This window comes from Oryctolagus cuniculus, chromosome 4 (assembly GCF_051225735.1).
Source record: "Oryctolagus cuniculus isolate XC-2025 breed Fujian yellow rabbit chromosome 4, ASM5122573v1, whole genome shotgun sequence".
NCBI lineage: Eukaryota > Metazoa > Chordata > Mammalia > Lagomorpha > Leporidae > Oryctolagus > Oryctolagus cuniculus.
Window position 1 is genome coordinate 103,480,409 of NC_142870.1, and position 11,667 is coordinate 103,492,075.

An 11,667-nucleotide genomic window follows, 5' to 3' on the forward strand; every position below is an offset into this window, starting at 1 on the left:
TGATGTGCCCTGGCCTTTGAATTTCAGCTCCCCTGAACGTGAACACAAGTCCTCTAAGGGCAAACCGCAGAGGGGCTATGTGGGCAGGAGAGGGGAAGGCTAGAGAGGCCACCCCAGGCCTCATTCCTCACCCCCAGGCCATCACTCAATCCCCAACTGTGCAGAGAACAAAGTGAGGGAGGGGAAAATAAAGTGCAAATTAAAAAGTGATACAAACACTGGTGCTTCAGACACCCAGAACTGCAATCTAACACACAGGTAAAGAAGGGCATCTTTCCCTGGCTTTCACGGCAACTCCTGCACCGGGAAGATGGCTTCCTGGACGCGGCTTCCTGCTCTGCAGCCCGGGAGCATGGTCAGGCTGATGCAGGGTAGTGTGGCTGAGGCGTCACGCCCCTTGCCACAGCAGACGTGGTATGCAGCCGCCTTCTGAGCACGTGCCGAGAGACACAGGAGCACGTTCCTCACACCGCAGTGAATCCACCCCGGCAGGAGGTTTCCAGGCTTCCTCCTCTACTTAGAAGCCAAATGGGTGTTTATTTCTTGATCAGGAAATAGATATGCAGATGTGCTGGGGACAGTGAGTCAGAAGCTCTGAAGAACAGTTGCAGGGACATCAGGAGCTTCCGAGGGGTCAGACGTGATCTGCACAGAAGCCCTGGCCCATCCCCAGTGTCTCAGCATTAGGATGGGCCCTGGGCTGGGGTCCCATTAATCTTATGTTTAAAGCGATTTCATGGAGCAAACGAGCCCAAGGCGGGGAGCATGCATTGGGTGAGAACAGACTGGAAGGCCAGGAGAAAGCACAGAGCGAACCGACGCCTGGACAGGTCGGGTGTTTTTGGCACTGCTGTCCAGTGAGGAGACCTAGCAGGGGCCTGTGCTCCCCTGCCCAATGAGGTATGGAAGATCAGAGCTAGTAGTGTTTCCCACTGGAAGCAAGGCAGGAACCTGAACCTCTGCTGAGCGACCACAGGGTCAGACTGTTCCAGTGTGATTCTTCCAGGCCATTACAGACCTCAGTCAAGATTCTAAGAAATCCCGTTCAAAAGGCCACTGAGCCTTGGCCTGAGCCCTTCTCCGGGCAGACACACATTCACCAGGCCAGAGCTGCAGAGTCCTGTGCTTCTCCCGGGAGGTCCATCAAGGCTGTGCCCACAGCACGGCTTTGCTGCCTTTGTCCACACTGACCACGTGGAGGCCGGAGGGGGACCATGCCACCGCACTGATGCATGAGCTGTGCTGCTTTGTTAGCACCTGCTCCACTTTCCCCGTGAGCACACTCCACACGTAGAGCGAGCCGTCAGCTGAGCCTGCTGTCACGTAACTGCCATCGGGGCTGAAGACAACTCTGGTCCAGTCAGAGCCGCACTTGAATCCAGGTGCACTGAATGTCTGCTTCACAGCATTCGCTCGGAGATCAATAACTTTGAGCAGGTCGTCACGGGAGCAGCTCAGGAGCTCAGTCCTTTCTGGGTTCAAGTCCAGGGCAGTAATCTTTCCCAACAGTTCCATCTCTCTGACGATCGTCTCTGATCGGATGTCCCAGAAACGAATTTTCTTGTCAAAATGCCCACTCATTACACACTGCTCTGTTCAGACAATATCATTACAACTGGATCCTGCAAACACTGTCTTTATGCACACTTTGCTGCGCAGGTCCCAGAGTTTGAGGGTCCGGTCATGACTTCCCGACACAATCCGTGCTTTGTCCAGCAGGTGCTTGGCAGAGAGCACTTTCCCACTGTGTCCCGTGAGTGTGTGCCATAATCGATAATCATCCACAGTCCAGATTCGGCTGGCAAAATCATTGGAAGCTGCTAAGAGGTAAGAACCAGCACTATCAAATTCAATGCTGGTAATTCCAGCATTACTGCCAGACAGGGAACCCTTAAACTCACGTTTGTCTCCAAACGCTTCCCAGAGCTTTACTTTCCGGTCCATGCCTCCTGTGGCCAGTAAGCGGGAACCTGGACTGAACTGCACAGCGTTGACTTCCCCATCATGGGCATCAAAGACACATAAGGCAGTGGGTGGCACCCTCACTTCTTTACCAGACCCGGGTGAGCATCCACATGTTCCTGGGGGACTGGGGAGGAAGAGACTGGGCGTCTCGTGGCTGCCTTGCTGATGGCTCGCACGGGAGAGGTCTCCTCAGTGTGGTCAGAGGCTTCATCGACGAGGACTTCAATGTCATGGTCCTGTTCCACTGGTAGGGGCTCCTTTGCTGCTTCCGCGAGCTCCTTCTGCAGCCGGCACCGGCCCCAGCGGGCACAATTGTTAAAAGCCAACACACTCTTGTAAGAACATACTATATTTTTTAAAAATTAGATTACTGTCACCCAGAATCCTTTTTCTACCCTTCCAACAACATAGATGAAGATTACTTGTGATTTTATTTTATGTAAACAAAATAATTAGTATATACTCTTTTGTGCCTGACCTATTTATTTTGATATTATTGTGATGACCTTCTTTCTTTTTATTGTATATAATCATTGATCATTCACTCATTGCTTCTCAGTACTTCACACTCATTGCTTCTCAGGACTTCAGATTGAGTATATATATTTTTTGTTTTTTGTTCTATTGATGGATATTTGAGTAATTTCAAGCACTGAGCCATTTGAATTTGTGCTACTGTGAACATTCAAGACCCTATTTTCTGGAAAATACCTGCTTGCATTTCTTTCAGTTATATATCTACCAGTGGAATTGCTGTGTTGTAACTTATTCATTTGTTCAGTCTTGGTAGATACCAACAGATATTTCTGTGAGGATATTTCACCAATGTATACTCTTTATGAACACTATGTGAGAACCATAGTTACTCCACATATTTTCAACAGAATTTGGGAACTTTGTGTCTTTCTATGCCAGGCATTTTGGCATGTATGTGGTGACTGCTGAAGCTGAAATTTGTATTTTCCTTATGACTAGTGAAGTCAAACACCTTTTCACATTTAGTGACACTTTGAATATCTTCTTTAGTGAAGTGTTTGTATGAGTATTGCTTATTTCTCATCTTTTTATGTGGAAAAATATATCTTACTGTTGTATGGCTAGTCTTTCTACCCTTACGGCCTTCAGTTTGAAAAATCTTCATAATTTTAGTATATTTTAGTTTATAATTTATTTTCTTTGATGGTATATTCTGCGTTCTGTTTAAGAAATTTAAAAAAGTAATTAGTTTTAACAATTCAAGATAGTTTGTAGATACAATTAAAAGGATATTGCTATTGCATAGTAGGCTAAGCTTCCACCTGTGGCTCTGGCATCCCATATGGGCACCATTTCATGTCCTGGCAGCTCCTCTTCCAATCCAGCTCTCTGTTTATGGCCTGGGAAAGCAATGCAAGATGGCCCAAGTTCTTGGCCCTTGCACATGTGTGGGAATCCCGGAAGACACTCCTGGCTCCTGGCTTTGTATTTCCTCAGCTCCAGCCATTGCAGACATTTGGAGAATGAACCAGTGGAAGGAGGACCTTTCTCTCTGTCGCTTCTTCTCTCTGCCTGTAACTCTGCCTCTCAAATAAATAAAAATGTTAAAAAAATGATATAATGGGGCTGGCGCCGCGGCTCACTAGGCTAATCCTCCGCCTTGCAGCGCCGGCACACTGGGTTCTAGTCCCGGTCGGGGTGCCGGATTCTTTCCCGTTGCCCCTCTTCCAGGCCAGCTCTCTGCTGTGGCCAGGGAGTGCAGTGGAGGATGGCCCAAGTGCTTGGGCCCTGCACCCCATGGGAGACCAGAAGCACCTGGCTCCTGCCATTGGATCAGCGCGGTGTGCCAGCCGCAGCGCGCCAGCCGTGGCGGCCAGTGGAGAGTGAACCAACAGCAAAAGGAAGACCTTTATCTCTCTCTCTCTCTCTCACTGTCCACTCTGCCTGTCCAAATAAATAAATAAATAAATAAAAATAAATGATATAATGATATCCCCTTCCTCTGTCCCTCCTCCTTTCTATGAACCATTCCTTAGTTTCCTACATGATATAATGTGAGGAAGAAGACACATTGTTTCTTGGAAGGTTACAATTGGATTAGTATACTTGGTTTAAAAGACCAAATTTTGGCCCTGTGCACTTTACTTTCCCAATGTGTTTCTAGACTCTGTGTTCTGTTCTTTGATGTGTCTTTATTGATACACAAATCTCAGTGTTGATTAATGTTACTTTATAGTAGATTTCATGTCAGATAATTTAAACCCTCTGACTTTTTCTTTTTAAAGATATTTCAGCTATTCTTGACCTTTGTGTATCTGTATAGATTTTTTTCTAGCAGATTTCTGCAAAAAATCCTGATGGAATTTTTAAAAACTGAGCTTGAATTGAATTTATGGATTAACTTGATGATATTGACATCTTTAAAAAATTTTTGAATTTCACAAAACATGAACTTGGCCTATCTTTTAATCTCTTAATCTTGATTTGTGTTGTGTATTTTTGGAAGTTTTATTGCTGGATATGATTTTGTAATTTTATTTAAATGATATTTTTAAAATTTATTATTATTATTATTTTTTTTTATTTTTATTTTTATTTTATTTTTATTTTTTTATTTTTGACAGGCAGAGTGGACAGTGAGAGAGAGAGACAGAGAGAAAGGTCTTCCTTTGCCGTTGGTTCACCCTCCAATGGCCGCCGCTGCAGCCGGCGCACCGCGCTGATCCGATGGCAGGAGCCAGGAGCCAGGTGCTTTTCCTGGTCTCCCATGGGGTGCAGGGCCCAAGCACCTGGGCCATCCTCCACTGCACTCCCTGGCCATAGCAGAGAGCTGGCCTGGAAGAGGGGCAACCGGGACAGAATCCGGCGCCCCAACCGGGACTAGAACCCGGTGTGCCGGCGCCGCAAGGTGGAGGATTAGCCTATTGAGCCACGGCGCCGGCTTAAAATTTATTATTTTTATATATTGCTGGGAGATAAAATTGATTACTATATATTCATATTTAAAGACGGTTAAACTCACATGGTTTTCAATAGTTTTTCTGGAAATTATTTTGAATTTTTGAAAATTGCATTTTCTGTAAATAATCTCAAAGCCATTTCCCTTGCCTCATTAAACTGATAAATACCTATAATGCAGTTTTATACAGATGTGGTGATAGGAGGTATCCTTTTCTTGGTTTTTAGCTGCAGAGAAAGAATTCAACATTTTACAGTTGATTATCATATTTGCTACTGAAGTTTTGCAGTAGTTACTCTTTGTTAGACAAAATTTTCTTCCATAATTAGCTTCATAAATTGATTTTGTAAAATCATGAAGGGATTGGATTTTGTCAAATTTTATCTGATAGGGTAATTCTGCAATTCTCATATATATGCATCAATGTGTAAAATATCTTAATTGATTTAATAACATTAAAACAACATTTTATACCTCTAATAAACCCTATTTGTTTAAGACATACTATCCTTGTGTTTTGTCACTTCATTCAGTTTGCTATTATATTGGAAAAATTTTTGCATCCAAGTTTATGAGTTATTGGGTTATCATTATCATTTTCTATAACATCATTCTCAGGTTTCTCAATATGTTTAGGATTCTTTCCCTTTCTCTTCTCTTCTCTAGAACAGTTTGTCTAATATTAATGATATTCATCCCTTATCTAAGCAAACTGAATCAAAGGATTTGGCATGTGGACCCTGTCTGAGAATCAAGAACCTGAGGGTGGGCTGGTGCCGTGGCTCAATAGGCTAATACTCTGCCTTGTGGCGCCGGCACACTGGGTTCTAGTCCTGGTTTGGGCGCCGGATTCTTTCCCGTTGCCCCTCTTCCAGGCCAGCTCTCTGCTGTGGCCAGGGAGTGCAGTGGAGGATGGCCCAAGTGCTTGGGCCCTGTACCCCATGGGAGACCAGGAGAAGCACCTGACTTCTACCTTTAGATCAGTGCGGTTCGCTGGCTGCAGCGTGCCAGCCACGGCGGCCATTGGATGGTGAACCAACGGCAAAGGAAGACCTTTCTCTGGCTGTCTCTCTCTCTCTCTCTCACTGTCTACTCTGCCTGTCAAAAATAAATTAATAAATAAATAAATAAATAAATAAACAAAACAAACCTGAGGGTGACTTTATTGTTTGTTTAGATAAGGCTTCTACTTAGCAAGCACTATACTAAGGGAGGAAGAACAGAATGAAAAAAAAAAAACAACACAGGAATGGAAAAAGAAAAATGCTCAGGAGTTAAGGTTATTGTTTGAATTCCCAAGCAATTCTTTTGCAGTAGATTGTCCTAGAGAGCTATAAGAATACATCAGGACTTAGATATTGGTTTCAGGAGGAATGCGAAAACAAAAACAAAAACAAAAACACTATCTGCAACTTCAGACTGGCTATACTTTTCAAATTATTATGAAATGGCTGTATGTCCTTTTGTGTTCCTTAAGTTCTGTTTGCTTCAATTTTCTCATCTGTAAAGTAAGTATAGTAATAGTGCCTTTCTCATAGTAATGATTCGATTTAATATATGTACATACACATTTGTCTGATATATAAATGGTGTTCAGTGAATTGCATAAGTTTCATTGTTTTTATTAGCTATTATAGTCATAAATTCCTCAAAGATAAGGGTATATATTTTATATTTTATAGTTTTTCTTCTATCAGTGCCTCCTTGAATACTAGTACCTAATCGATACTACGTTAAATAGTATTGGAAATGAATAAATGAAAGTGTTGATATTGAGGATTCTTATTCAAAAAAGTGAGCTCTTATCAGTACTAACTATAGGATATAAATGAAGGAAAAACAGCAAATGTTTTCACATTTATAAGCCACACTGTCTGACTCAGGTCAAACAAGAATTCCCACAGTTGTGTGACACAAGTCATTTATAAGTCTTCGGATCCTCATTTTCCCCTTCAGAAGCATGGGACAGTAATTGTAGCAATCAAGAATGCTTATTATGAGAGATTAGATGGAGTAGATTTGAAATTAATTTTTAATCCAGCAAGTACTATTCTATCATGGCTCATTTAACTTGCTATTATGTGTCCCATGGTGTAAAATGGAGAAAGAAGCTCTCTAAATCTATTTCATTTCCTTCAATTTTCTATGCACTGTGTGAACAAATGGGCAAAATAACAGCACATTCAGAAATACATGTCTCATGAAGATCTGTCTCTGGCCAGGTAGCATAAATGGCAGAAGTGTCGATATTCTTTTTAAAATGACCTTTTTAAAAATGACATTTCTTCTGTTCCTTAAATGTGATCTGTCCTTGACATCTTTGATCCAAATCGTACATTGGCTTGCTTTCAGAAAGAGTTTAGTAATAAAGGAACAGATGTCTAAATCTCTATTACTCATGTTACATATTAATTATTTTAAATTATTTCTGCTATTTAGACCAGGGAAAAAATCCATAGTGAGGCTTAAAGGATTACTAATAAATATTTTTATTAATGAATAATTATATCATAATAAATTATGTTGTGTATATTATCACACAGAAAGTGATATCCACAGGAAAATAGATACTAGCATTAACAGCCATAGGAATTATCTAAAAAAAATTAGGGAGTCCTTAAAGAGCTAGACAAAGTAAGGACATATTTTGTGCCACGAAATAGAAAGTAAAACAACTGTGCTTACCAGGACGTTAAAATTCCAGTCACCAAACAAATCCTATATAAATATGATATTCTGCAATTCAGGTACAAATTATTGTGTAACAAGGAACAGAACACGAGAAAAAAATGAGACCAGAGTTGCATAAATCTCAGCTATACATCAAAAAGCTATTGTGTTACCTGTTTGCCTTTTCTTTTTATGGGCTGTTCCTGCTTATGGAGCTGTATGCAATGTTTTATTTATTTAAGCAAATGTTTATCCTTTCATTTCAAAACCTGCTGAGGAATGAATGAATTAAATAAGTTGGGAATTTCATTTAGAAGTACTAATATTGACAGTGTGCTTTTCCTATTGATTGTAGATGCTATACTTTGCTAAATGAAAATAGCACACAGACCCCATTTTAGTATTTATTGAATTTCCTTTGCTTAAAATACAGAAATCCACAAAATTGATTTTAAAATATAATGTAGCTCAAGTATATTAGTGTATTGTTTGTAAGCTAGCTTTAGATGTCCTTTCAACTTGACAGTCATTAGGTTGAACTGCTTTTTTTGTTGTTATTGTTTTGGTGTTAATGCATCTTTCAACACAGAGGGAGTTATGAATTCCTGGTGAGTTATTATATTAAAACAACAATAAAAAATTACATGCATGTATAGAAGGATATCAACAAACCAGATGGTGAATAAATTTCATCTGAAAATCAGTAATTAAAATATAATAATGGTGTATGTGAAGGTTTTGGATTTAGAAAACTTTAATCTGTTTATACTAGTTGGAATATTATATATTACAGTCATGTTGGTCATGCCATTTTTGCTTATCAATTGTTCACTGCCTAACATAGTTCTTGATATGTATTAGGTATTCAGTAAATTATTTAATTCTGATAAATAAATTTAAGCAGTCTTATTGAAAAAAGTGAAATGGAAATCTCTAGACTGAATTTAGAATGATGAAAAAAAAATCAGTGTCATTGGCTACCTCAATGCTTTGCAATTTTTTATTTAAGAATGTCACCTGTGTAAGACCAAACTTCACATTAGCTTTTGAACTCATGAACACTCATTTATTTTCATATTTTAAACTGATCCAAACAAGTATTCCATAAATGTTGCTTAATTTTTCAATTAAACTTTAATTTTAAAATAAATATATCTTCATACACAGTGGTAAAAATAGTACAGAGCGATCCTGTGTATTTTACCCAGCTTGCCAAAATGGTAACTTATTATTAAACTGTAGTGAATGTCACAAGCGAACTACTGGCATTAATAGAGTCAAGAAACAGAATGTTTCCTTCACCACAGAGGTTCCTCTGTTGCTCCTACATAAGTAAAAGCCATCTAAGGATATTCCAAAAGATTAATGGAAAATGGAATTATAGTTTATTTTGGCTCCCAAAAGTTTTGAAATGCATAGCTTTGTTTTTCATAATTCACACTCCCATGAACTTTATAAAGACTCCTTTTGTGCATGGGTTAAACGATTTTTGCAGCAAAAACAACATGTTTTAGTTCTATTTTCTATTATCTTCTGGATGTATTCTCTTATCACTCATCAAAGCCTATTCTTGATGTGCTTTTACAGATCCAGCAATGTATAGAAACATTTACCTCTAATTATGTTGTTTTACTCTCCACCATCTAGAAAATGAATGTCTCATCTAGAACCACATCAAATTGTGTTTGTGCTGTTTGGATTTTGTTCAACTTTCAAATTTGTGGACTTTTTGCTCTCAAGTTGGTGGGATTTTCAGCAATAAAGTATTTGACTACCCTTTCAACCCCACACTCTCTTTCTCTTCTTCTGGGATTCCGATGACATCAGTTTTAGATATTTTTTATATATCCACTACTGTTTAAGGCTCTGTTTATTTTTACTTTATATTCTTGGACCCTTCAACATGGTCCAGTAAGTACAATTTCTATTGCTATATATTGAGTTCTCTGTCCCTTCTAATGTGTTTTGAATTCACTTACTGGATTTTTAAAATTGTCCTATTTGGCCAAATGAATCCCATTTTTAAAGTATTCTATTTTTTGGCAGAAGTATTGTATATTCGCTTATTTCATGATTTTTCATTATATTCATTGAAATATTTCTTTTCTGGTTGCCTTAACAACTTTAACAACGTTTAAAAAGTTTAACAAAGTCTGGTAACTTCTCTGTCATCTCAGTATGACTCCAATTGGGGATTTTCCTGGTTCTTAATATGGCAAGTGATTTATGATTAAGAGCTGAATATTTGAGATATTACACTATGGGACTCTGAATCTCATTTAAACGTTCTCTTTCAAAACTTTTTTGGACACTGAACTGGTAGATGAAGAGGGGGCACCTTGCCTCATTATGGCTGGATGGTGGGCTACTTATAAAAGCAGATTCCCAGTTGGTCTCCATTACTCCTGAAGTCCCTGTGTGAGAGTGCTTCTTATTGTTGCTTGTTTCATAGCCTCCAGTGACATATGAAGCTGGTAGAGAAGAACAGTGATTGCAGTTTATGAGTGTTGAGGAAATTTTGATTCTTTTGGATCTCCTCTGATACAACTCCAGTCGGGAGTGGTAGAGACTCTTCATTACTGCAGTAAAGGGTTTAAAGACCCAGCTCCATGCTCAGCCATCCTGCCACCATCTTTAGGGAGGAGGGCTTTAAGTTACTTCATCAAGCCTGGTGAAAATGGAAGTGTAGGTTCCCCTCTGATCCTTGGCTATTCGCAGTGGGTTGGGACCACAGGTTTTTTGTTTGTTTGTTTGTTTGTTTGTTTTTTTCTGTGTGTTTGCCTGGAGAGAACAATTACTGTGTAAGGTTACCTTTCATGCTCCTTTGGTTAGACTGAGCAGGATTTTGGTTTTGCTTTAGACAGTGAAATAAATTTTTCATATTTCTAATTGCAAATGTACAGGAATTGCATAGCCACACAGTCTTAAAACTAACTTTCTCTGTGCATGATTATAGAGTTAAAAGTTACAGTTGGAGGGAAGAACTTCAACTGAGGTTCTAACATCAGCACTTGGTCCTTGTCACATACTTAAAAAGTGGGCAGCTGCAGTGGTGTGCAGGGTCGAGGGCAGCTTGGTGGATGAATGTGTATGACACAGAGGGGCTGTTTCCCGGAATGGTCTGGCTCCCACAGGCCACAGGGCTGAGGGACAAGCGTCCCTCGGTGGATGCTGCAGGAGCCGGGCTGTGTATGGACCTCTTGTCATAGTTCTCCTCTCTCTCCCTGGCCTGTCAGGAAATGTGTTCACTTTTCTGGAACTTTGGAAAGTTGTTCTATATGAATATAAAACTAGGCCAGCGCCGCGGCTCACTAGGCTAATCCTCTGCCTTGCGGCGCTGGCACACCAGGTTCTAGTCCTGGTTGGGGTGCCGGATTCTGTCCCGGTTGCCCCTTTCCCAGGCCAGCTCTCTGCTGTGGCCAGGGAGTGCAGTGGAGGATGGCCCAAGTGCTTGGGCCCTGCACCCACATGGGAGACCAGGAGAAGCACCTGGCTCCTGCCATCGGATCAGCGCGGTGCGCTGGCCGCAGTGCGCCGGCCGCGGTGGCCATTGGAGGGTGAACCAACGGCAAAGGAAGACCTTTCTCTCTCTCTCACTGACCACTCTGCCTGTCAAAAAAAACAAAAACAAAAAACAAAAAAAAAAAAACAAAAACAAAACAAAACAAAACAAAAAACCAAGAATGAATATAAAACTAAACAAACAAGGAAACAAATTGGGCTTGTTTTTTGACAGGGGAGAGGAACAGCTTTCTCCAGGAGAATCAGAATCTGGAAGGGGCCTGAGACCTGACTTTCCTCAGGAAGCAACTGTGCTTCCTTCCCGACCTCTGGTAACCCCTTAGAGCAGATTTTTTAAAAATCTGTAAGTCTGGGAGACATGAGGCAAAATATAAAATCCAAGGAATATGATTGTGTTGTTTGTTAGGTCCTAAGGTCACCAACTGGTCTACCTTCCTCTCCCTACCTTTCAGGATCCTCTTATGCTTGTTGTAAATATGTCTAGAGATTTCCATTGCACATTGTAGGAGGAATAAAAAATGCATCCACTACTTGATCTTCTTGGAATTGGAGGTCTTGGAAAGTGTTTTGAAAAT

The 11,667-nt window shown here is 40.6% G+C and overlaps 1 pseudogene; it reads right to left on the reverse strand.

Moving 5' to 3' along the window:
• Positions 1–532: 532 nt before the first annotated feature.
• On the reverse strand, positions 533–10,777 carry LOC100342723 (autophagy-related protein 16-1 pseudogene; annotated as a pseudogene).
• Between the last annotated feature and the right edge of the window lie 890 nt (positions 10,778–11,667).